A 22607-nucleotide genomic window follows, 5' to 3' on the forward strand; every position below is an offset into this window, starting at 1 on the left:
CGGGAGTCTATTTCATTATATTTGGATAACAGTTATTCTTTTATAGACTGGTATGTCAAAATTGGCAAAAGAGAGCAGTAAACAATTACTCCAGGAGGCAGTTAAGGGACTCAAACCCTGCATGACATAGTAATCACTCAACAGGCTCAGTATGAGACAGGGTAATATCTTTTTAGGTGGTCTGATTTAAAAGGAAGTGGTTATGTAATAAAACCGAAACACAAGCTACTCTACTCATAGCCGCTCATGCTCCCCAAAAATGTCTTTTGATGTCTCCACATACATAAAGGGCCAGATGTACAAAGCCATCTTACTTTTCTTAACAGTTCAAATCGCTATTTTGGGCCATAAAGAAATGCAAAATGTACTGTTAAGATGAACAAAGCCCTTTAGGGAATTGCAAATTGGGATTTCTACCCAGCAGAAATCGCAAATTGCGATCCTCTGAATAGGAAATCGCAAATAGGGACTACCTATCTGCGATTCCTATTCAGATTTACAAAACATTTCCTAAATGTGAGTTGGGCAATTAGGAAACGCAATTATCATCAACTTCAAGTCGATGGTAAGTAACCATGTGCAACTTGAAGGGGAAAATAATCACCCCAAAATGCTTTTTAGGTCAAGCACGCAAACGCTTTGACCTGTTGTAAGTATTGTGGGCTTTTAACCATGCCCATCACTTTCATTCGTCCCTAGGATTGCCTTCCAAAAATCACTTGATAACATTGATCAATGCTTTGTTTGTCCTGCCTTGATGCTGTTTTTGTCACACCTTGCAGACTGCCTCTGTTACATGGATTATTGCACGTACTGATATACTTCAGCGTTCTCACACTATTTTTTGGTCTCTCCTCTTCGTGCTGCATGGAAGCCACGTCCTTCGCAGTGCGAAAAGGTACAACAGCATGACCTCCATTGGTAGCAATGGACCACTGGTCACACTGTTCACTATTCCCTAATCCGAGTCATTTCTTGTGACTTTCCCCTTAAAGCACTTGAAATCGGTAAATGCTTTACATAAAACAGAAATCATGAAAGCAAAAGTGGCTCTCCCGGCACCTCAGGAGGACTGATACTACAATATTCACTGCCCTTAGGAAAATCTCTCCATAATGCTTTGCAGAGCATTCATTTTACAAAACATTTGTGCTCATTACTCAGCCTGTGGTGGTCTTAGGACAATGGGACCATCACCAACATGTTCAGCACGACCCCCACTTTCTGAATGGGTCATCTCTGGGTCCAAACACTCGATTAGTGGGAACCCAAAAATAATAACTACTCCCACCAGTCAGTGTCTTTTTAAGCTCTCATGGTTGGAACTTTTTTTTTTTTATAGCTGAGAATAGCTAATGTTTTAAGGGCCTTGTTTGTGATATTGTTGCAGTAGGCATGCCAGCCCTGAAAATGTGCAATGCGCTATGCCCTCGAGGGCCTAAAGATATGATTACAGTGCATTACTTTCTGCCATTTTCTTTGTGTGTGGTATCCTTTTAGGGGCTAACTATAGTTACATGACCATGTTTCTTACAAATGCTATTTTCATTGTGGTGTCCTCCAGGGGCTGTTCTACGCACTACAGTAATATCTACATACTAAAATATTCGTGGCCCCATAATGTTTGTAGGGCATTAATTTTACAAAACATTTTTGTTTATAACCCAGCCTGTAGTGGTCCTGGGACAATGGGACCACCTTCAAAATATTGACCGCAATGTGCTCTTTCTGTCTACATCATCCGTGGGTCCCCACACTATGCTAGTTGGGGCTCCAAAATAATAAGCCCTACCCCCATCCGTTATCTTTTTAGGCTCTCTCGTGGCTGGAACTTTTGTTTTACAGCTGGGAGGGTATGTTTTATGGTCCTTGTTTGTACTATTATTGCAATAGGCCTGCTAGCCTCGAACATGTGTAGTGCACTATGCCATCTAGGGTCAACATCAGTGGTTCCCAAACCTTTTCACCCTGGCTCCCTTGACCTGTTGGCAGAGGCTTCTCATTATGCTGCTTTTTTTGGGCAGGTGGTGGGAATGAAAAGCCTGACCTCAAGAGTACTTCCATTTTCCTCCATGAAAATAATTTGGATGAAGGCATTATAATCATATACAGTCTGAAAGCCTAAAAAGATACTCATTGCTCCAGAAGTATGGCCACAAATCTAAGACAACACCCACCTGGAACTACCATCTAGTCTTATACAGGTCCAGCCCACAGCTGGAGAAGTAGAGGCCAACAAATCCCCATTCCATGGCTCTTCGAATTGCTGTCCACTTAGTCCTGCCTCCTCTTAAATGTCTTAAACGTGCTGTCTTTTTAAAGTCATTATTGTTTACTTTAGTGCTTACTGTCCCTGACAAGGCGTTGAAGTGCCTTTTTAGTGGGCAGTATCACCCTGGGTTAGTGGATTAAGAATTAAAACACCCACAGCCCACATTTATCAGCAGCCATCTCTTAATGTGCCTTGCAGCTCCATCAATGGGACTTGTAGTACTCTGCTGCATCCAGCACCTTCCAGACAGTACACGAGAGGAGGTAAAAAACCTACATTTCCCAGAAACGCAGCAAGTTGCTCTTGGCAGCCCCCAGCTGGCGCACTCTTGCACTACCAGAGCTCTTGATTACTGAACATCCTGGTCACCACCTTGCCCATGCTGTCCCAAGTTGTCACAGAACTTCTGGGATAGGGCCTGACACGAACTGCTGCTGAATATCTTGATGTTTGACATACTTGGCCCACATTCGCTTGAAAGACTAAGAGAGCCGTTTAAATAAGCACCAGCCAGCACGACAGAACCCCCTTTATGTCCTGGCCAAGCGTTGCTACACTGCTGCCAGTTAATAGCTGCAGGGTCTCCAGGGAGGGCACTATGTAGTGATGTTGCTGGAAGGCCTCAAACTACTGGCAATCATAAGTCTCCCACCTGACCTGCCGGCAGACTTCATGAAGCATGGGATTGGCTAAGGGATGAAGGGATTGATGTCATAAATGTCTATGTCAGAGTTATTCTAAACACTTCTGTCACAACTTGATTTAGCTGTAACTGTCTTGGTCAAGGACCAAGGAATTCTCTTTGCACAGAGGATACTGTTCTCTTTGCCCACACCCAACATGGCCAGTGTTTTCTCGATGCAGTCGAGTGTTTTAGAAATCCGTGAAGCACATGGAGAGGGTAAACGCTACTAAAGCCATGAAAGCAACTTCAGGGAAGATCAATCAACATTGATTAATGGCAAGTAACAAAACACTGCAGCACTTCTAGGTGACAGCTTCCATTATTCTTTGTTCAGCACAGTGCAGCTCCAAGGTTGGGTACTGGAGAAAGACACATGAGTTTGGATGGCCGGCTGAGTGACTGTCATATAATGGGTAGGAAGGAGTAGAGGGGTGTAGAAGAGAATGACCTTCCTGGCGTAGGATGCATGTTGACTTGGCGGCGGCCTTTGGGGAGAAAGAATAAAGATGACGTGACAAGACACACCGAAAGAGGTGGGTGGTTTAAATTGCCATACATGAGAATTGCCTGCAGAACACTGAGATTACAGAGAGCCAGAAATCTACTGCAATTGTCAGTCGGTACGAATAGAGTTACTGGACCCCGCATGTTGCCAAAGATGCATTAAACCTGTTGCTGGGTCACCACTGTAGTTTTATGTAACCAATATCAGTGTAGCGATTTGCTATTAGAAAGACCTTGAATTACTGACTACGCAAGACATGCAGTGGTTGAATTCCCGGTCCCTTGCGCCGCTTCAGGCATGCATTCAAAATCATAACCAAACATACAACATGTGCATTGCAGGGTGCAGGGACAGTAAAATCGCAGTGTGCCTATCTGATCAGAAACAAGGCCACACAGTATTCACCTGAATACGCAGCCCAAATTCACACACATGCTGGGTAAAGTAAGGAACAAGCCTGTGAGCGGAATGTATGCCTGCTGGACTAGCTTGCCTGAATGGCAGGACACTCGCGCTCCATTCTGACATTGCTTTTTCTACTCCAACCAGGGTGCAATCCCTATCTGCAATGTATAAAATCTGATGCCTGATTTCAGTGGATGAATCAGATGAGATATTGTGATGATGTAAAGTATTACTGAGTTCTTGCAGAATTTCTTTGTCATAAGCTGTGCAATCCATAATGAAGTCCTCATCTCAAATCTACAGGCTTTATAATAACAGCAGCATTTTTTTGAGAGTGCTTTTAGTGCTTGTGTCTCAATCAAGGATGTTAGTCCGAAAGTAAGTCTTTGTTTTGTGTAGGGTGTACCGTATTACTAAGATGGTGCATCTAATAAAGCAGTCCTAGTTAAACTTCTTTGCCCATGCCTTTTTTTTTTTTAGAGAGCACCCTCAAATTTTTTCGTTATCCCACCTACAATACTGGGTAGCACCACTATATATGTTCGCCCCATTGTCAATTCGTTGCTGCATTTGAAAAATATTTGCATGTACTTCCTTTTCTACCCATGTCATATGTGCCAACACACCTGTCTCAGCAGGGTGACTCGCAATTTTACAGCTCTATTTTAGCTGATTCCAGCCTAAAATTGCCTCCAATGCAAGTCAAATAAATTCCCCTGATTTTTTTTTTTTGGAGTTTTTTTTTTTTTTTTTTTTTTTTAAATGCCCCTCTTTCTTGTTTACAAACTGTGTTATGGGTATGGTGCTTTACTGCCTTGTGCACACAGAGAGCGGGCATGGCTGGAACTGTATGTTTACCGGAACAAATGTGTATTGGAACTGCCTATGGTTAAAGAACACATGTCAATACTTGATAACACTCCGTGTATTTAAGAGGCATGGTGATTTTACTTTTCTTGTAACTTGCATTGGTGTAAAATGCATTTTGAAAAATACGAAACTACCAACATGTCCAACAAAATAAATCCGGCTTTGAGAGTGGTGGAAAGTGGGGATCTAGTGAAATATGGAGGTCACCTCCCTCTACATGCCATTAATTACATACTATGTTTCCAGCTTTAGGCATGCCACTTACAAATCATCCTACATCATGGGTTTAAGTCTAATTAGTTTAACTGAAGCTAACCAACCCTGCAACATTAAATGCATCAGTGATTCCCAAACTTTGTACTTGGTGTGCAGCGTCCCTGACTAGTTTTGATGGCACACTGTGGTGCACAGATTGGGAACCACTGGTCTATGCATATGTTTACATTGCATTACTTTTTCCCATTTTTAGGTCGAGTCTAAGCGTTCAACCTCATGTATACTTCTTCTGACTTAAAGAAATTTCATTTGTTGGTTGCAGTGTCCTTTAAAAATTCTTGCTCACGAGTGGTCAGTTCTGTATTTTTCTCCGTCCTTTTTCTGTTTCAGAGCAGTGACCAACTACTGTATTATTCCACTTTGGTTTCTTTATCTGTTGTTGTGACAGACTATTTTTGTTATTTCTTTGGTGCTCCCCTGTCACTGTGGATGGGATGTTGACTGGGTCTACTGACTTGATCTTCATTTTTCATTTCTCACTTTACTTTATCAACTCAAGCACAACACTGCTACTTTTTATTTCAACATTGCAAAGTTGGTTATAACTTGTTTATTGATCAGGTCTCACCCGTTGACTCTACTACATTTTTCCGCCAACCCTGTTGAAAGTCCAGTCACATGCGATACAGACACCCCAGTGCTGTTGCTGTATGTAACAAATCGAGGGACATTGGCAAAGGCATTCAGTTTAAACATTCTTGAACTGAGTGAGTGGGCGGTGGTCTTGCTTATTTTTCTAGATAGAAACCCACATTTTATGAGACATTAAAGGATTGGAGAAGTAGATTTTGTTTCCACTTGAAGTGTATAATAACATCGACTCCTGAAGCACTTTATCTGTTCTTTCCATGAAGGAGCAAGCTGCAGTTTATAAAAGATGCTCAGCGTCTTAGGCATTTCGATTGTTGCTTTATATTTTATTTCTAAAGAGTTGTGAGGAGTCTGTCACACATTCAGAATGCTTATGTTTTTGTTTTGTTTGCGAAGAGTGTACAATTTTTTACTTTGCTGTTGTCCTACAAGATACAGCTTTGGCTGGGGAGTATTTATTTTGCTCAAAACAGAAACATTACTGGCTGGGATTCATAAATGATGATGTAAAGTAGTCTTTTGAGAGGCAGGCTTGTCCAGTTTACTAGTGTTACCACTAACGTTGACAATGCAAACCGGTATACCTGGCACTTAAATGGCCATCTCTGCCCTGTTTATCTGGTGCACGTATTGGGCTTCAATTTAATTTGTATAATACTCAGAAACACAGTTCATATGATTTCTCTGAAGGTGGTGAATAGCATTACGTAATCTTGAGGGAGACCAAAAGTTAACCCAGCAAGAACTCCGTATCATCTAGTTTAAAGGTTGTTTCTGATGTTGAGAGCATATACTCATATGTTTCATTGCACTTAAATATTAGTTTAGTAAGTTTTAAAGGTTGAATGTCATGTTTCAGTCATATCAGATTGCTACACCCCAACCACACGGTCTGTAATTCTAGTTGTTCCAACTGTTACAAGAAAGGCTTGCACTTTCTCGTGATACATGTGGCTTTTCAATGACTGCCCCAGTTTGTAATATCTGAGTCTTATTTTTGTATATAGTGAGCTGGGACTGTGTTAATCTCTGCAGAGCATATCAAAACTCGTTTTTAGGTTGGGCGCGCAAACGCTTTGGCCTGTTGTAATCTATATATGGGCTTTTAACCACACCCTTCTGTATCACTCGTTCATGGGCTTGCCTTTCAGAAATCCTTTGTTATTATTGGTAAATGCTTTACACGTTTGTCCCTCCTTGGGGCAGTTTTGTTACCGCCTTGGCCATCGAGCCTGTTACATGGATAATTGCACAATTGTCAATACGTTTGACTGCGAGCATACTTATTTTTCCTTTTGTGTCCCTCCTTCACGCTCATGGCGGATGTGGCACTTTGAATCGGCTTGCCTATGTCAACTGTTTTACTTCTCATTTCAAATTTATGTAGTAAGAAAAGTCCAGTTAAGAATTTACAATGCCAATACCTCTAACTTGAGCACACGCAAGACCCATTGCATTACAAATGCGTGTTTGTTTCATGTGGTATGCTCTCTAGGGGCTGACTGTATGGTTACATGGCCATGTTTCTTCCAAATGCTATTTTTTGTGTGGTGTTCTTTAGGGGCTGCTCTGAGCATTGCAGTCAACATACTATAATACTCACAGCACGAAAACCTGCTCCATAATGTTTTGCAGAGCATTACTTTTATCAAACATTTTTGCTCATAACTCAGCCTGTTGTGGTTTTAGGACAGTGTGATCACCTTCAAAATGCTCTTCCTGTCTGCATCATCTCTGGGTCCCCAATACTAGGTTAGTGGGGACCCCAAAATAATAATAACCCCTTCCACCATTCAGTGTCTGTAAGCTTTCTCATGGCTAGAACTTTTGTTTTACAGCTGGGAGGAGTTATGTTTTAAAGGCCTTGTTTATAATATCATTGCAGTAGGCCTGCTAGTCATAGAAACACTCTGTAGGGGCTAAGTATATGGTTACACTGCATTACTTTCTCCTGTTTTTTTTTTTCATGGGGTTATGCCCACTAGGGGCTAACAATATGGTTACACGACCATGCTTCCTACAAATTATATTTTTGTTATGGTGCCCTCTAGGGGCTATTTTGCGCATTACAGTCTAATGCCAAAATGTTATTACTGATTAGAGGTTTATACGAAAATTGTATATATTTTAATAATCTCTCATTATCACAATTTATGGCCATGATTAAGGACAACTTAACGTCCTTATTACACAATGAATGTTTGAACATTCTTCATATGTTTGGGTGACGATTCTAGTTTATTTCCCCTCTGTGGATGTCCTGTGTCTTTTTTGGGGGAATTGTGTTAGCCAGCCAGCACCTGATGGTGGGGTGTTGGAAGTGGTATTCTATTGGAATTAGCATGGCAGATTTAAATCAGAATGCTAAATGGCAACATTTTTATTTTTTGGTGCGGATAGAGGAAGACGGTAAATGGAAGTGCTTTAGTCACATGCAGGGTCACTGGAATTATATGGCAGGAAAAGTCGAAATTATGAGGCAGGGTTGGCCAATTTATTTGGCAAGAAAAGCCCAGTTATGAATTTACAATGCTAATAGCCGTAACTCAAGCAATTGCTTCTTTTGAAGTGCAGTAGAGCACACACATGCCCCTTGGGCATATGTGTGCTCTACCTGTGCACCACTATTTTTAGGGTGCATTTCGAGTTGCGTTTTGCCCATAGCCATACTTTGGTTTTGCATTTCCCCAATAGTAATTTCCTAATAGAAAATTGCTATATGGGAAATGAAAAACCACCCCATTGTCACAAATGGCATGGGATTTCTCATTTGCAGTTTTCTAATAGCGATTCCTACCTTGTAGGAATCGCTGTTAGGAAATCAGTATCTTGGTACTCAGCATTTTGCCCTTTTCTAAATAGCAATTTCTACGAAGTCGCTATTTAGGAAATGCAAAATTGCAGTCACGTAAACGGTCTCAATGTGCCTTACTAAATGATAATGGAAAGTTGGCCACTCCAGCTCTCGTGTACACCAAAAGTGTAAACACCACCACAGTTGAGGGTGGCTGCTTTCTCCTTATATCAGACTGTAAGGCGGATGGTTGTAACTGCTGATACTGAATGAAGAGGCCCATTTATATGCAGCTATAGGGAGGTGGCTTACTTTCCCCCACTGTTTTTTTTTTTCTTCATCCAATGCCTTTCCTCATCTGTTCTCACATAAAGTAAGTGGGTGTTTCAAAAGTGTGGGACCTGGACACTGCTTTTAGGCTGGTTGTTGTCTATTTGTAAACTCTGTGTAAAGCTGCACGAAATGACAAGTCATGTATGCAGAAAAACCATCAACTGTGGATGTGAACATCTGTCTATCCTTTGTTCAGTGCCCCTTCTCAGATATTGGATTTGCATGAAGAATCAGAAAACACAACCCATGTTCCTGGTCGTTGTTTGGCACGCAAGACTCTGTGCAATCCCGTCTGACTGAAATCAGCATAGCACTTGACCTGTTCTGACCACTGATTAACTGCAAATCCTGAACAACAGAATAAAAATGAAGTTTGCATTTTTATAGACTTTGGCTTTCTAACAGTACCTCCTGGTAAAGAACCACTTCATGTAATTTTGATTAGACTCTCCCAGTATCAGGATAGAGAACACATTTGCCGGAGTTCGACCTTTTGCAAGTAAGGGTGAGTTAAGCTTCTTGTTTTATGTGAGTAAGATTGAAATACACAACTTTATGAAGCATTGCTTTTAGCCATTATGACATTTTAACTGGTATTGATTTAGAATGGAGCCGAATGCTTTAGAAAATAGGGTTCACAAGGAAGAAAACTATACTTATTCAGCATTGTCTTATTTTTGCACAATGATTTTTGCTTCGCATGAAAATACTGGAACTCTTTTTAGGTCTTGGCTTTATATGCATGTGCTGTCTCGAACTGGGACATTCTATATCTACATCGTTGGCTCCAGCCCGCCCACAGCCTTCTCATTTGCTGTCACTATTTTGCAGTATCCCCAGTCATCAAGGGCATGCATACGTCATGCCTTTTCTGCTGTTTAGCCCTTTCTGAGAGGACTGGCCAACTACTGTTTACCTACGCAGCGGCTATTTTTTAGCTATTGTTTCAGGGCTACTTTTTTATTTTGGTTTAATGGGTGACTGGTCATGCCATACATCAGGAGCGCTATTGTTCCTGTCGCTCAGTTTGTTTCATATGGCTGCTTGTTTTTCCATGAAGTCTTGGGTGTTTAACATTCCCGTTTGTGTTTTATGAGCTGTGCCATTGAGTTCGACCTCTGTTTGTGCCTCTCTCCCATTTTCTGCTCATTTCTTGCCCTCTGTGCCTCGCTGCTTGTTTTTTGGCCTCTGTTTATACTTGTTTCCCTCTGTTTCTGCCTTTCTGCTTGTTTCTTGCCCTCCGTTTCTGCCTCTTTGACTATTTATTGCTAGTGTCCTGCTAGTTTCTTGCCCTGTTTTTGGGCTGCCAGTTTCTCCCACCCACCTCCTCGTTCACCACCCGTACCCCATTGCCAAAGGCAATAGGTCACCCCTTGCCAAGACTTATTGGCTTTGCCAATGCTTGTTTTCCTTCCTTTATAAATCAGTGCTCCCCCCCCTTACATCTCAGGTTTGTGTAAATTATAAACAATATTGCCCTCTAAATGCAAAATGGCTTGCGTGTCAACCGGGTCTGGAGAGAGGAGTTCCTGTGTTCTATGGCAGAAATGTGTTCAATAGTATTTTAACTTCCTTGTGGCTCATTCTGATTACAGGGGGCAGGGAATTCCAAATTCTCAAGGCGATACCTTTATGGAATTTCTGTGGTTTTAGCAGCAATGTGATCGTACTTCTGGAGGATCTGCAACCACCAGATGGCTCTAGTTTTTGTTTGCAGTATATCGGGGTGTGGAAGTGTATCGCTTTGTGGGTCAAACAGGCAATTTTTAGCTGTATCCTTGCTTCATATGGGAGCCAGTTTAGAGATTCTAGATCATGAGTAATGTGGTTGTTTCTTTGAGATCCTGTGATGAGCCTAGCAGCAGAGTTAAAATAGGTCCTTAGTGGAGCAATCGTAAATCTCAGTAGACTGCAGAGGGTTGCACTTCCATAGTCCAACCTGGAGATCACAAGAACTTGCACCGCAGACTTTAAGTTATTGAGGGGAAAGAAGAGTTTTATTTTCCTTGGACGTTCATATGGAAGTTCACTCCTGTGGTGGCATCATTGACCTGCTGCTGCATGTTCAAGTTCTAGTCTAGTGTAATTCATCATGATCTTGTGGAATCTATAACATGTGGCGCACAGTTAAGAGCTATTAGTTGCTTCATTCATTTTTTGATAGCAGGTGACTGTTTGGGAGGGGTGATTAAGAGGAATTCAGTTTTGAGCACGTTTAATTTGAGGCAGTTGACAGGCAGCCAGTTTTGAGGTGTGTTTGTTTATTTATTTATTTTTTTAAAAAAAATTAAGAGTTGTGTTGAGGTGCCTGATGTCCTCAGGGAAGAGACTTTCAGGTACAGTTGGCTGGCATCCTCATACATGTGATAGTGGAGGTTGAAACAGTTTCAGAATTTCAATTAATGGCTCAATAAACAAGTTGAGGAGAGTGGGTGAGAACATGCACCACTGTGGTACCCCTAAAGTGACTGGTGTTGAATTGGACAGGGACTGATTGACCTTGAATCTTTGAGTTCTGTTGTGGAGAAACACAGAGAACCAAATAAAAACAGACCCTGAAAGGCCCTTATGTGTTAAAATCAAACAGTACACCCTACTTGATTTATTTGATCGCCAGCTGATGATAGGTTGTGGAAGATTAGAAGGCCTGATTTGTTTTGATCCAGCATTTTTAATGCGTCATCGACAATGTGCGTAAGAGTGGATTAGATGCTGCAACCCTGTGGAAAGCCAGATTTAAATTGGGTTTAACAGTTGGAATTGTTCTGTGTGGTTACATAGTTGGACGTGGACACATTTTTCGAGGAGCTTCACCAGAGTTGGAATGTTGGAGATCGGGCCCGAAGTTAGTTAGGTCTGCAGTGGACTTTTTCAGGATAGAGGTAACCTGCCCAGACTTTGGGCAGTCAGGAATAGAGCCTTGAAGTAGGAAGGCATTTGCTATTTTGGTCCAGAGTGGGAGTAAAGATATTTTGATCTCACTAAACAAAGTAGACAGCAGAGGGTCACTGAAGTGGTTTGAGTGTTTCAGTGCTCTAAGAAGTTTGAGAATGTTGCTTTCAACAAAATATTTATATAAGTTCCACAAAGCATTGTTTATGGGGTGTGAACGGGGGCATATTGATCGGTGGGGGGGGGTAAATAAAAGGCATGATTGGGAGATGCTCCAGTGCAGTCCACAAATATTCAATCCTTTTCATCTTTTCAAGGAAGAAGGTGGCAAAATCCTTGCAGTTTGGCTGTAGACTAGATCCAAGTGGGGAAGGGTTTGGTTGGTTGTTAGATTGAAGTTTGACAGGTTAAGATATGTATTTATTTTTTGGTCAATTTCTAGCTTGATCTAGTTGGTTTCTGAAGTAATTCACTTTAGAGCTTCCAATGCATTTGGGAGAGATGTTCCTCAGAGATCTCAAATGATTGAGGTGTTCAAGGGATTGAGAAGATCTCCACGATCATTTTGCAAGTCTCAGATTGCGTTGTTCTGTGTTTAGGCTACCACTGCACTATGGTTTGGGGTATTCCTTTTAGTAGTAAGGGTGCATTTGAGTCTAAAATGGTTATCATGGACCTGTTGTAGTGACCTGTAAGGTCATGGACATTTGACATGTCCATAGGGGGAGGCAAGATGTTATTGAGGGATGTCCACTCATACAAGTTAATTTTTCCCATGCTTATTTTGCAGTGTTTGGGTTTCTTGAATTGAGCCTTATTAGTTCTCACAGATTCATTGATGATGAAGGTGATGCAGTAGTGGTCTGACCAGCCACAAGGGGCGGTAGATTCAAGTTGAATGGTATTGACCTTAGCAGTGACTAGATCGAAGGCCGCCCCCTTGTTGTGTGTAGGGCTGTTGCAGAGTTGGATTAAGTTACGGTCAGTTAGGAAAGTTTTAAGGCTGTTAACTGCAGCCACATTCAGATTGTCTGCAATTTCAACCTACACTGGAACAAAGATCTGGGTGCAATGTTGATCCATGTTAATTGTGATGGGTTTCATAATTTGTTCTATGAAAGAAAGGTTGTCACCTGGTGGGTGGTAGATAACATGGCATTTGCATAGTGGCCTGTTGTTACATGTAATATCAATACATAGGTATTCTTATGAGGATAGCATGGCACATTGTGACTTTCACTGAGAGGTTTTTACGATGTATGCATGCGATACCTCCACACGGTCTACTAGATATATGTAATCTAATGATGCTGTGGCAGAGAAGTCATTTAGCCAAGGTTCAGTCAGTATTAAGTGGTCAGACTTATGTGCTAGGATGAAGTCAGAGATGTCTGCCGCATGTCTTCCTGCCAATCTGCAGTTGAGTAGTATGCATTTCAGTTGAGGTTTGCTGGCAGCTAAGGTAGTTCAGGTTGTGGTAACTTGCTTGAGGTTGGATTGGTTTATGACTCTGGAGTTGAGCCTGTGTTCTCTGTGAGAGTCTGCAGTAATAGTTTCAGTTTGACCCAGAATGCTTGTGTTAATGGAGTAAGTAGGGTTATATAAGAGGAGGAGGGAGTTAATATCCCTGTTAGGCATTGGATCTTTCAACCTAATGGGCTGAGAAAGGATATTGGGAATAGGGTGCAGTTTTCCAACTTAGGTGAGGAGGGAGCCATGATTGGTGAGATCACATTGGTTGAGACGTGTGCTTGGATGCCTAGTGCAGCAGTTTGTGGCTTGGGCGTAGTTGTGATCATTCATCCTGATAGTCCTGATTGGCCACTGATTGTTCTCCAGCACTGAGGTGATGTGTAATAGGCTTTGTAGGTCTGCCTAAAGTTGTTGAAGTAATAGTGTGATCACATCAAGTGTGGCTTCTAATAAGGTGTGGAAATGGGTTGTCAAGTCATGGAAATTAAGTTTGAGGGGAGGAGTTAGGGAGCTTGAGAGCTGGCTGAGTGGGAGTGCTGGGGTCATAATAATTATGTTGTTAGCCAGGTTTTTGAATTCGGACTTCGGGCATGTCAATGGTTGCGACATAGGGAGTGTGGTAACGATGCTAGTAGTGTCTATGACAGTGTATTTGGAGGTTAAGGGTATAGTCGGGGAGATGGTGTTACTTTGGAGGCTTGGTAGCACTGAGATAGCAGCAAAAGTGTGGCATCTAGTTTGGAGATTGATGGGGGGTGGGTTCAGACCTGCTGGGCGGTATTGAAGAATGGGAGGTTTCTATGTTGGTCACTGTGGAGGAGTAAGGAAGGGACAGGGGTGACGTCTTCGATAAGATGAAGAAATGTGAGGGCACTTCTTGAGGTTCTTGAGGGTTTCCTGAAGGACTATGATGTCCTTTGGAGGGGGCAGATACAGTATTAGTCACCGTGTTTTTGATGGGGGGGGGGGCGGGGGAGATATCGTCAAAAATTTCTAGGTTGCGGTCTAATGCCTGGATGAGGATAATCCTATTGTTATAAAGGGAGATAGTAAATTGTGCTCTGTAAACAAGTGAGGGAGCTGCTGATAGAGTTAGACCATGAGGAGTTTTCTCTTCATGGTCAAGAGCAGTGTAGTGATCAAGAGCAGTGAATACAAGGCTTTCCTCCATTGAGCTCACCTTTTTATGAGGTGGGATCTTCATTATTACAATCACGTTTCTAATTATAAGGCATGTTCTCAGTTGCAGTCTAAAATGTCAGTTCCATAAGTTAAATGGAGTATCGAATTGTTAATGTTAATACTGTCTATTTACTGCCCACTTTGTATAGTATAACTTCAGGCTGATGCAGGATCTGCCCTTAATACATATAGTTTCACATTACAGGGTATTTGTCTCTATTTTGAAAATTGCCACTTTGTGTGGACTCAGTTGGTTCAGCCACATTTAATGTGCTGTGTAACAACAAATCTCATTCTTGAGCCCTGCAAAGGGAACCAGACCATTCATTTTTACGAACAAGCATTGGCAAAGTCAATAGGTCTTGTCTTTGGGAGCTATTGGCTTCTTCAGTACCTTGTGGCAATGCTGATCAGCATTGAAAATATACCATGGAGAACGGTCAAACATGCTTTTTGAAAAAAAGAAAAAAACATGCATTCCTACCAAGCGGCAATCTACTTTACCAAGGTGGATTAGTTACTAAAAAAATTATTCATGGAATTGAAGTAGCCAAGTGTTTTATTTAGGGTGAAGGTACCAGCAGCAATTTACTGCCTGACCCTCCACAGACAAAACATTTGTAATAAATATATATATTTTTTTGTTTATCATATTAAAACCTATCAAACACATAGCAATGCAGTTCAGACATGTACACTATACCGCATATAAATGGTCGAACATTAGCACAAATCATATATAATAGCTTGTGTGCTCAGAAGACAATTGAGCAGCAGCAGGCAAAGAACAATTAGCACTGAAACAGACAACCTGACATGCGTGGATTAAATTAAACATGAGCTGGCATCATTTGTTGGCTGCAACGTGGGAGGAGAGGTGGCTACGGTAAACAAATAGTCCCTCAGCGGCTGCCAAATGTCCCAAGGCCTAGACTTCACAGGCTGTAGTGAGACGTAGAGTTTACTATTCGTGTCGCAATATGTGAGACTGGCTAACCAGGAATGAACGCTGGGTGCATGTTTAGACCCCCCCCATCAAATTGCAACCTGCAGGAGCGATATCGCTGTGAGGCGCCTTATGGGCTTGGGTAAGTCCCCTGTGTAGCCGAGAAGGGCCAAGAGTGGGTCCAGTTTCAAAGGCCAACCCACAATGGCCAACAATCTGTCATATACCTCTCACAAGGAGGGGCTAACGTTAGGGCAGGTCCAGGTCATATGTGAAAAATAATCAATCAAAGCACAGCACTTGGGGCATGCAGCAGAGCGACACGGGTCCATTCGAGCTATATCTTGAAGGGGGGGGGGGGGGGTGATGAAAGTCCTTCTAAGGAATTTGAAGTGTACTAGCTTGTGGCGTTGGATAGGTGAGACTAACCTGGTCTGCGCACAGCATGCTCCCCAGACTTTGGGATAGTGGACGACCCAGATATCTCTCCCAGGATTCCCTTAGTCGTGCATCTAGAACTGGCACAGCCCTAATACAAACTGAGTAGAGTCTGGATACCAAGCACCCCTCGAGTCTGCTGTAGCAATCGGGGTAAGTGGTGTAAACTCCGCAGGAGCCAATTGATACGTAGTGTAGGGTCCTTGCATGGAGCGCTGTAAACAGCATAGTACAAAGTGTTGCAAGTGTGTGGCATGTGCGAAACGAGTATCTGTAGTGCGTGAAAATATGTGGTCATCTGGGAAAACACCCCTGAAAGTGTGAAGCTGAAAAGCTCATAATATTAGGCTGTACCAGCGCCTCCTGTGCGATGGGTATAAATGGATTGTTATCGGGGTCAGTGCTGGAGAGTACAATGTATCGCACTGAAGCAAACAAGCCAGTCTGCTCCATGCCCAGCTAGTTGTGGAAACAGTCTGAATATCTCAACTATGTAGTGGAACACACCCAGGCAAAAGGGCCCTCAGCTGGACAGGATCCAACAGGTCCAGCTCTGGGATAGAGTAACGAAGGCGGGCATCAGGATAATACCAGTGATACGTGTACTGACACTGCACCACCAAATAGTAAAGCTGGGTGTAGGGGACCCAAACCCACCTCGCTCATACGGGAGAGTGAGGACCTCTCATCAAATGCGTGGATGTTTATTCACCCATACCAGTCGAATGACCAAGCTACAAAGTGTAGCAAAAAAAAGAATTAGTGAGCTGGATCGGAATATTTATAAATAGATAGAGAAATTGTGGGAGAACCACCATTTTTATGAGCGATATCTGGCCTGCCATAGATATCGGCAGCTTTATCCAGCTGTGCGGTGAATCGCTCCACTGCGAGTCCATAATTTAACCATATCACCTGCTCCCTGTCTCTTTGCAAATGAGTACCTGAATATTTTGCTGAGTCTGGGCACCAGCGTAAGGGAAATTCTGTCTTGGGTGGACGAGTAATGTCAGTCAGCGGAAATAGCTTAGACCTACTCCAATTTATATGCAACCCAGAGAACTCTCCAAAGCAAGTCACATCTGCCAATACTGACGCCAGGAGTGGTCCACTGGACCACTGTAGTCCCCTGTGGATATGTCCCTTACGTAAGTGGCGTACCAGGGGGTCCATTGCCAGGATAAAGAGCAGGTGTGACAGAGAGCACCCCTGTTGTGTCCCGCGTGTTATGGGGAAAAATTAGGAGAGCTCACCATTAAGCCATATGACTGCTGAGTACAGCAGGGTAATCCGTTTGGTGTAGCCTCTGGGGAATCCATGCTTATTAAGAACAGCGGGTAAAGGGCCACCCAAGTGAATCGAAAGCCTTTTGGCTGTCCAATAAGGCAATTGCCGGCAGAGCCTCAGGGGACACTCTGTTTATCACTGAAAAGACAGTGTGAAGATTGATAGGGGTGGAGCAGCGCGGAACAAAGCCAGACTGAGCGAGGGAGATGATCATGTCCAACAAGAGGGAGAGGTGGGTTGCAATCATTTTGGCAAGATCTTATTGTCGAAATTTATCAGCGAGAGGGGGCGATATGACCCACAAACTGGTCTTGGATGGGTTTCGTCAAAAGGGCAATAGATGCAGCCTATAGAGCCTCGGCATACACAGATACCAGATGAGGCCTTAGAATATCTTTGTATTTCTTGTAGAGCACCCCAGTAAACCCATCCAATCCCGGGGCACGAGTCCCATCCAGCAAATCTATTGCCTGCGACACCACCTCAGCAGAGAAGGGTTCACTAAGGAACTGTTGTTGGGCGGACGCTAGCCAGACCATAGCAATGTCATCTAAATAGTCCTGTAAAGCAGCCCGTCTGCGCTGTATAAAGCATGGGATAATATTTGAGAAGCTCCATCTGAACCTCAGCAGTAATGATGGCAACACTGCTGCAGGCCTTTTATTTTCAAGTATATATGACGCAGGACATGGGGGTCAGAACAGTCGGGCCAGCAGTCTCCTAAATCTAGCCCTCTTTTCATATCTGTGGGCCATTGTTTACTTGCCCATGTAATTAACCTCCAGCTCTGCCAATGTGTTAAACCCATTGCGCAAAGCCATACGACGCCCCAGCCGAGGGGCAATATCGGCAGCCTCAGTTTCCCAGTCAATGTCAACAATCTGTGCCTCCACCCGCGCTAAATCACAACATACGTCTCGCAGGACACCAGTGTGTGTGGAAACACAGATGCCTCTGATATAGGCCTTGCAGTCATCCCATAGTACTGCCCAGGTACCCACCGAGCCCTATTAAAAAAAAAAAAAAAAAAAAAGTCGACCATCGCCTCCTGCAAGGCTGCATAGAATGTAGCATCCAACAGCGCAGTGTCCAGGAACCTCCAAAATTTCCTGGCCCCTCAAGCCGCGTGTATAGAAACTACCAGCAGTACCTTGGAATGGTCAGATAATGTCTGAGATAAATGCGTGACATCTGTAATCCATTGCACAGTAGCGCCCATCTAAAACCAATAGACAATACACGACCAGGTACCAAGGGGTGCTGAACGAAACATGTAGGCCAACGTGCCGGTGCCAAACAGTCGCCAAGGGTCATATAAAGCGAAGGTGGTACAGAGATCTCTCTGAGCCCTAAGGGAGTGGGGCTTGGACGTCAGGGCACAGGAAGTGGTGTCCATTACGTGGTTCACAGTCAAATTAAAGCTACCAGGTTGTGATCAGTATCCAAGCTATCTGTGCGAATGGACATCCTGAAATAATTCAGGAGCGTCCATGTTAGAAGCATAGTTTTTCACAAGTAGGACCTTACGGTCATCCAAGAGCCCTGCAACCATCACATATCTTCCATTGCCATCCACCAAGGTCGATAGTGGCCTAAAGGGCACTGTTTAAAAAAAAAATTTTATGGAGATACACCCAGAGCAGGAGCTGTAACTAGCAAAGTATCTATATAGGGCCCACGTGGCTGCAAAGGAGGGCACTGTGCCAGCGGGGAGATGTGCCTCCTGCAGGAAAGCAATCTGCATGCATGACTAAGGAGGTACTGCAGCACCATTTTACCTTTCTGGGGATTATTGAGACTGCGTACATTCCAGGATAGGAATGTAAGCCCAGCGTGTGGGGCCCAAGCAGCCATATGTACATAGGGTAAACATATATAGAAACTGCATTGCATAACAAAAAAACATTACATCACACAACCGATGTCTGAAACAACCCTCCCACCCGACCCAAAAATGCCAAGCAAATCCCACACACCCCTACACAAAGACCATTACAATAGAAGAACAAATAGCTTGGTATCAACCATGGGAGCATGACAACGCAGCCACGGAGTACTCCCAACTGCTAATGGGATTGACAGTGTAGCATAAGAGAGTTCAACCCGACTTGAAGAAAGAGCCTGAGTGACAAACAGGAGGGCAGCGAAATAGCAACTATCTTAGATAATCACTGGGGGGAATGTTGTTTATACAAACATAGCAGGGGCCAAAGTCCAGGCCATCTCATCTAGTCCGGGGGAAACAGTTCCATGCTTGAAGCAGGCCCAGCTTCCTGATCGGCACGCCCGGGGGATCCACCCTACAAGGGATGTTGCTTGCATAACTTCATGGCATCACAAGGGTTATCAAAGTATTGCGCTTTGCCATTCACCTCCACTCTCAAACTAGCTGGATATATCGTGCCATAGCGTATGCCAAGAGAACTTGAGTGTGGCCTTGACTACAGATAATTTCCGCCTGACTTCCTGCACTTTAGGCGTGAAATCAGGATAGAGCGACACAACTGCATCTTGATACTATAATGGGCCTTTCTCCCTGGCAAGTCAGACTGCAGTGTCTTGGTGTCTCTAATTCAATAGATGAGCAATTATCAAGCGTCCAGGTGCCTGGGGGGTTGGGGCGCCTAGGGCCCAGGGTACGGCGTGCCCTCTCCACCACAGAGGTTGAAGTGAAGCCCTGGCGCCCCAGCAATTCCACCAGCAGGTTCTCTACAAACAAATCCAGTCAACCAGTATTAGTGGATTCTGCTATATACGTGAATTGTTACATTGCTCTCTGGCCTCCAGATCCTTATTCTTTATTCCCACAGTCTTTAACTGCCCATCGACCTTCTCAAGGCGCTTTCTGATCATTGCTGTATCTTTCTCAGTGGCAGAGATTCAACACTCCGCTCCCTCCAGGCGTGATTGGTTTTTGTCCAACCTACTGCTTATGTTGTCAAGCCTGGTGGTCAGCAAGTCAAATCTATTATCAATGGCGCGAAATCCAGCCCTCAGCTCTGTCCATTTTTATTTCACTCCTGATGTCTGATCTCTCATCTGACCACTCCGGGTGCCATCTGATTCCATTGCCAGGGCGACAGACATGTCTTTCTGCAGCCTCTTCTCAAAGGGAAGTTTCTGTTGTCTGGGGTCACCTAGGCCCGTGGCCATCCGGGCCGCCCACAGCTACCACTGGTCCAGAAGTTAACCAAGAATCGTCTGGGAAATCCCCATGCTACATTGGGTGGGTGGGTGAGGGGGGTGCTGGGGGTGGGGGGGTGATCCAGGCAGCATCCACAGGGCTTGCAGATCGCACCTAGGCCACCAGGTAGGCAACCCCAAGCACCCACGCAAAAGGGGACAGGTCCGCAGCATGGTGCCACTTATACTGTCAGTGTGGACCGTGCACGAATGTGGGAACCCAACTGAGGCCCCTGCTGAAGGACACCCTGCCAGGGAGACCACATCCAATGTAGAGCCCTGATGCAGATTGTGGCTCAACCCAATTGGCAGCCCCACTGAATGGCAAAGGCGGTGGGGGGAATGGGCATGCGGGGCTCAGCCCCCATGTCGTCACTGGTCCTCATGGAGATGCCCAGGCCTGTGCCCCTATATAGCGTGATATATCTCCGGTTGCTCCTGTGGGCGTCTCGGAGGCTGCAGAGTGGGCCGTACCACCACATGCCCCCCTCAGCAAAAGTCCAGGGGGGTGTTGAACACTCCCCCAGCGTCACTCTGGGCTTGGTGGGCTGTGGGGGAGGGACCGTCAACTGGTTGCTCCAGCAGATCCGCACCGTCGGGTAGCCCAGCCCCCCAGGTTCACCCGAGGCCCCTGTCACCTCTGGGCCTCCGAGGTGCGTGGGCCTGCAGACGCAGGCCGCAGCAACAACCGTGCCCGCTCACCACAAAATCTGCTGCTGCAGCCCCCCCCCCACGCACAACCACAACGCTCCCACCCCCCATTCCTCACCACTCCATTCCTGACCTTTGTCTTCCTCCAGGTGCATTCTCCTGCCCCATTGTAGGGAGCCTCCGCAGGAGCTTCAGAGCCGCACGGCCATTTCAGTCGGCGGCTTGGCCATGTACCCAATATTTTTAATAATAAAATGGACTGAACAGGTGTGGATGGAGATGACGGGGACAATGGTAAGTTGGTGGACATGGGAAGCAGCAATATGGAGTTAGGGGGTAAAAAAAAAGTGGTATTAGAGGGGTGTAGGAGGCCGGACTAGCTTGTAGTGAGTACCAAGGGGTACTTACACCTTGCACCAGGCCCAGGTATCCCTTATTAGTGTGGAGGGGTGTCTAGCAGCTTAGGCTGATAGAAAAGGTAGCTTAGCAGAGCAGCTTAGGCTGAACTAGGAGACGAGTGAAGCTCCTACAGTACCACTAGTGTCATATGCACAATATCATAAGAAAACACAATACACAGATATACTAAAAATAAAGGTACTTTATTTTTATGACAATATGCCAAAGTATCTCAGTGAGTACCCTCAGTATGAGGATAGCAAATATACACAAGATACATATACACAATACCAAAATATGCAGTAATAGCAATAGAAAACAGTGCAAACAATGTATAGTCACAATAGAATGCAATGGGGGCACATAGGGATAGGGGCAACACAAACCATATACTCTAGAAGTGGAATGCGAACCATGAATGGACCCCAAACCTATGTGACCTTGTAGAGGGTCGCTGGGACTGTAAGAAAACAGTGAGGGTTAGAAAAATAGCCCACCCCAAGACCCTGAAAAGTGGGTGCAAAGTGCACCTAAGTTCCCCAAAGAGCACAGAAGTCGTGATAGGGGAATTCTGCAAGTAAGACCAACACCAGCAATGCAACAACGATGGATTTCCTGACGAGAGTACCTGTGGAACAAGGGGGCCAAGTCCAAGAGTCACGATCAAGTCGGGAGTGGGCAGATGCTCAGGAAATGCCAGCTGTGGGTGCAAAGAAGCTGCCACCGGATGGTAGAAGCTGTGGATTCTGCAAGAACGACAAGGGCTAGAAACTTCCCCTTTGGAGGATGGATGTCCTACGTCGTGAAGAGTGCAGAGGTGTTTCCATGCAGAAAGACCGCAAACAAGCCTTGCTAATTGCAAGGGTCGCGGTTAGGGTTTTTGGATGCTGCTGTGGCCCAGGAGGGACCAGGATGTCGCCAATTGCGTGAGGAGACTGAGGGGGCGCCCAGCAAGACAAGGAGCCCTCTCAGAAGCAAGCAGCACCTACAGAAGTGCCGGAACAGGCACTACGAAGAGGAGTGAACCGGAACTCACCCGAAGTCGCAAAAGAGGGTCCCACGACGCCGGAGGACAACTCAGGAGGTCGTGCACTGCAGGTTAGAGTGCCGGGTACCCAGGCTTGTCTGTGCACAAAGGAAATCCTGGAAGAGTGCACAGGAGCCGGAGTAGCTGCAAAACACGCGTTTCCCAGCAATGCAGTCTAACGTGGGGAGGCAAGGACTTACCTCCACCAAACTTGGACTGAAGAGTCACTGGACTGTGGGAGTAACTTGGACAGAGTTGCTGAGTTCAAGGGACCTTGCTCGTCGTGCTGAGAGGAGACCCAGAGGACCGGTGATGCAGTTCTTTGGTGCCTGCGGTTGCAGGGGGAAGATTCCGTCGACCCACGGGAGATTTCTTCGGAGCTTCTAGTGCAGATAGGA

General features: G+C 44.7%; 1 protein-coding gene across 1 annotated transcript in view; it reads left to right on the forward strand.

The window, feature by feature from the left end:
- The window catches only part of TMEM127 (transmembrane protein 127), a 47037-nt gene that overhangs the window by 1199 nt on the left and 23231 nt on the right, over positions 1–22607 (forward strand). The gene's annotated exons all lie outside the window — the stretch shown is intronic.

Source organism: Pleurodeles waltl, chromosome 11 (genome assembly GCF_031143425.1).
Source record: "Pleurodeles waltl isolate 20211129_DDA chromosome 11, aPleWal1.hap1.20221129, whole genome shotgun sequence".
Classification (NCBI taxonomy): Eukaryota; Metazoa; Chordata; class Amphibia; order Caudata; family Salamandridae; genus Pleurodeles; species Pleurodeles waltl.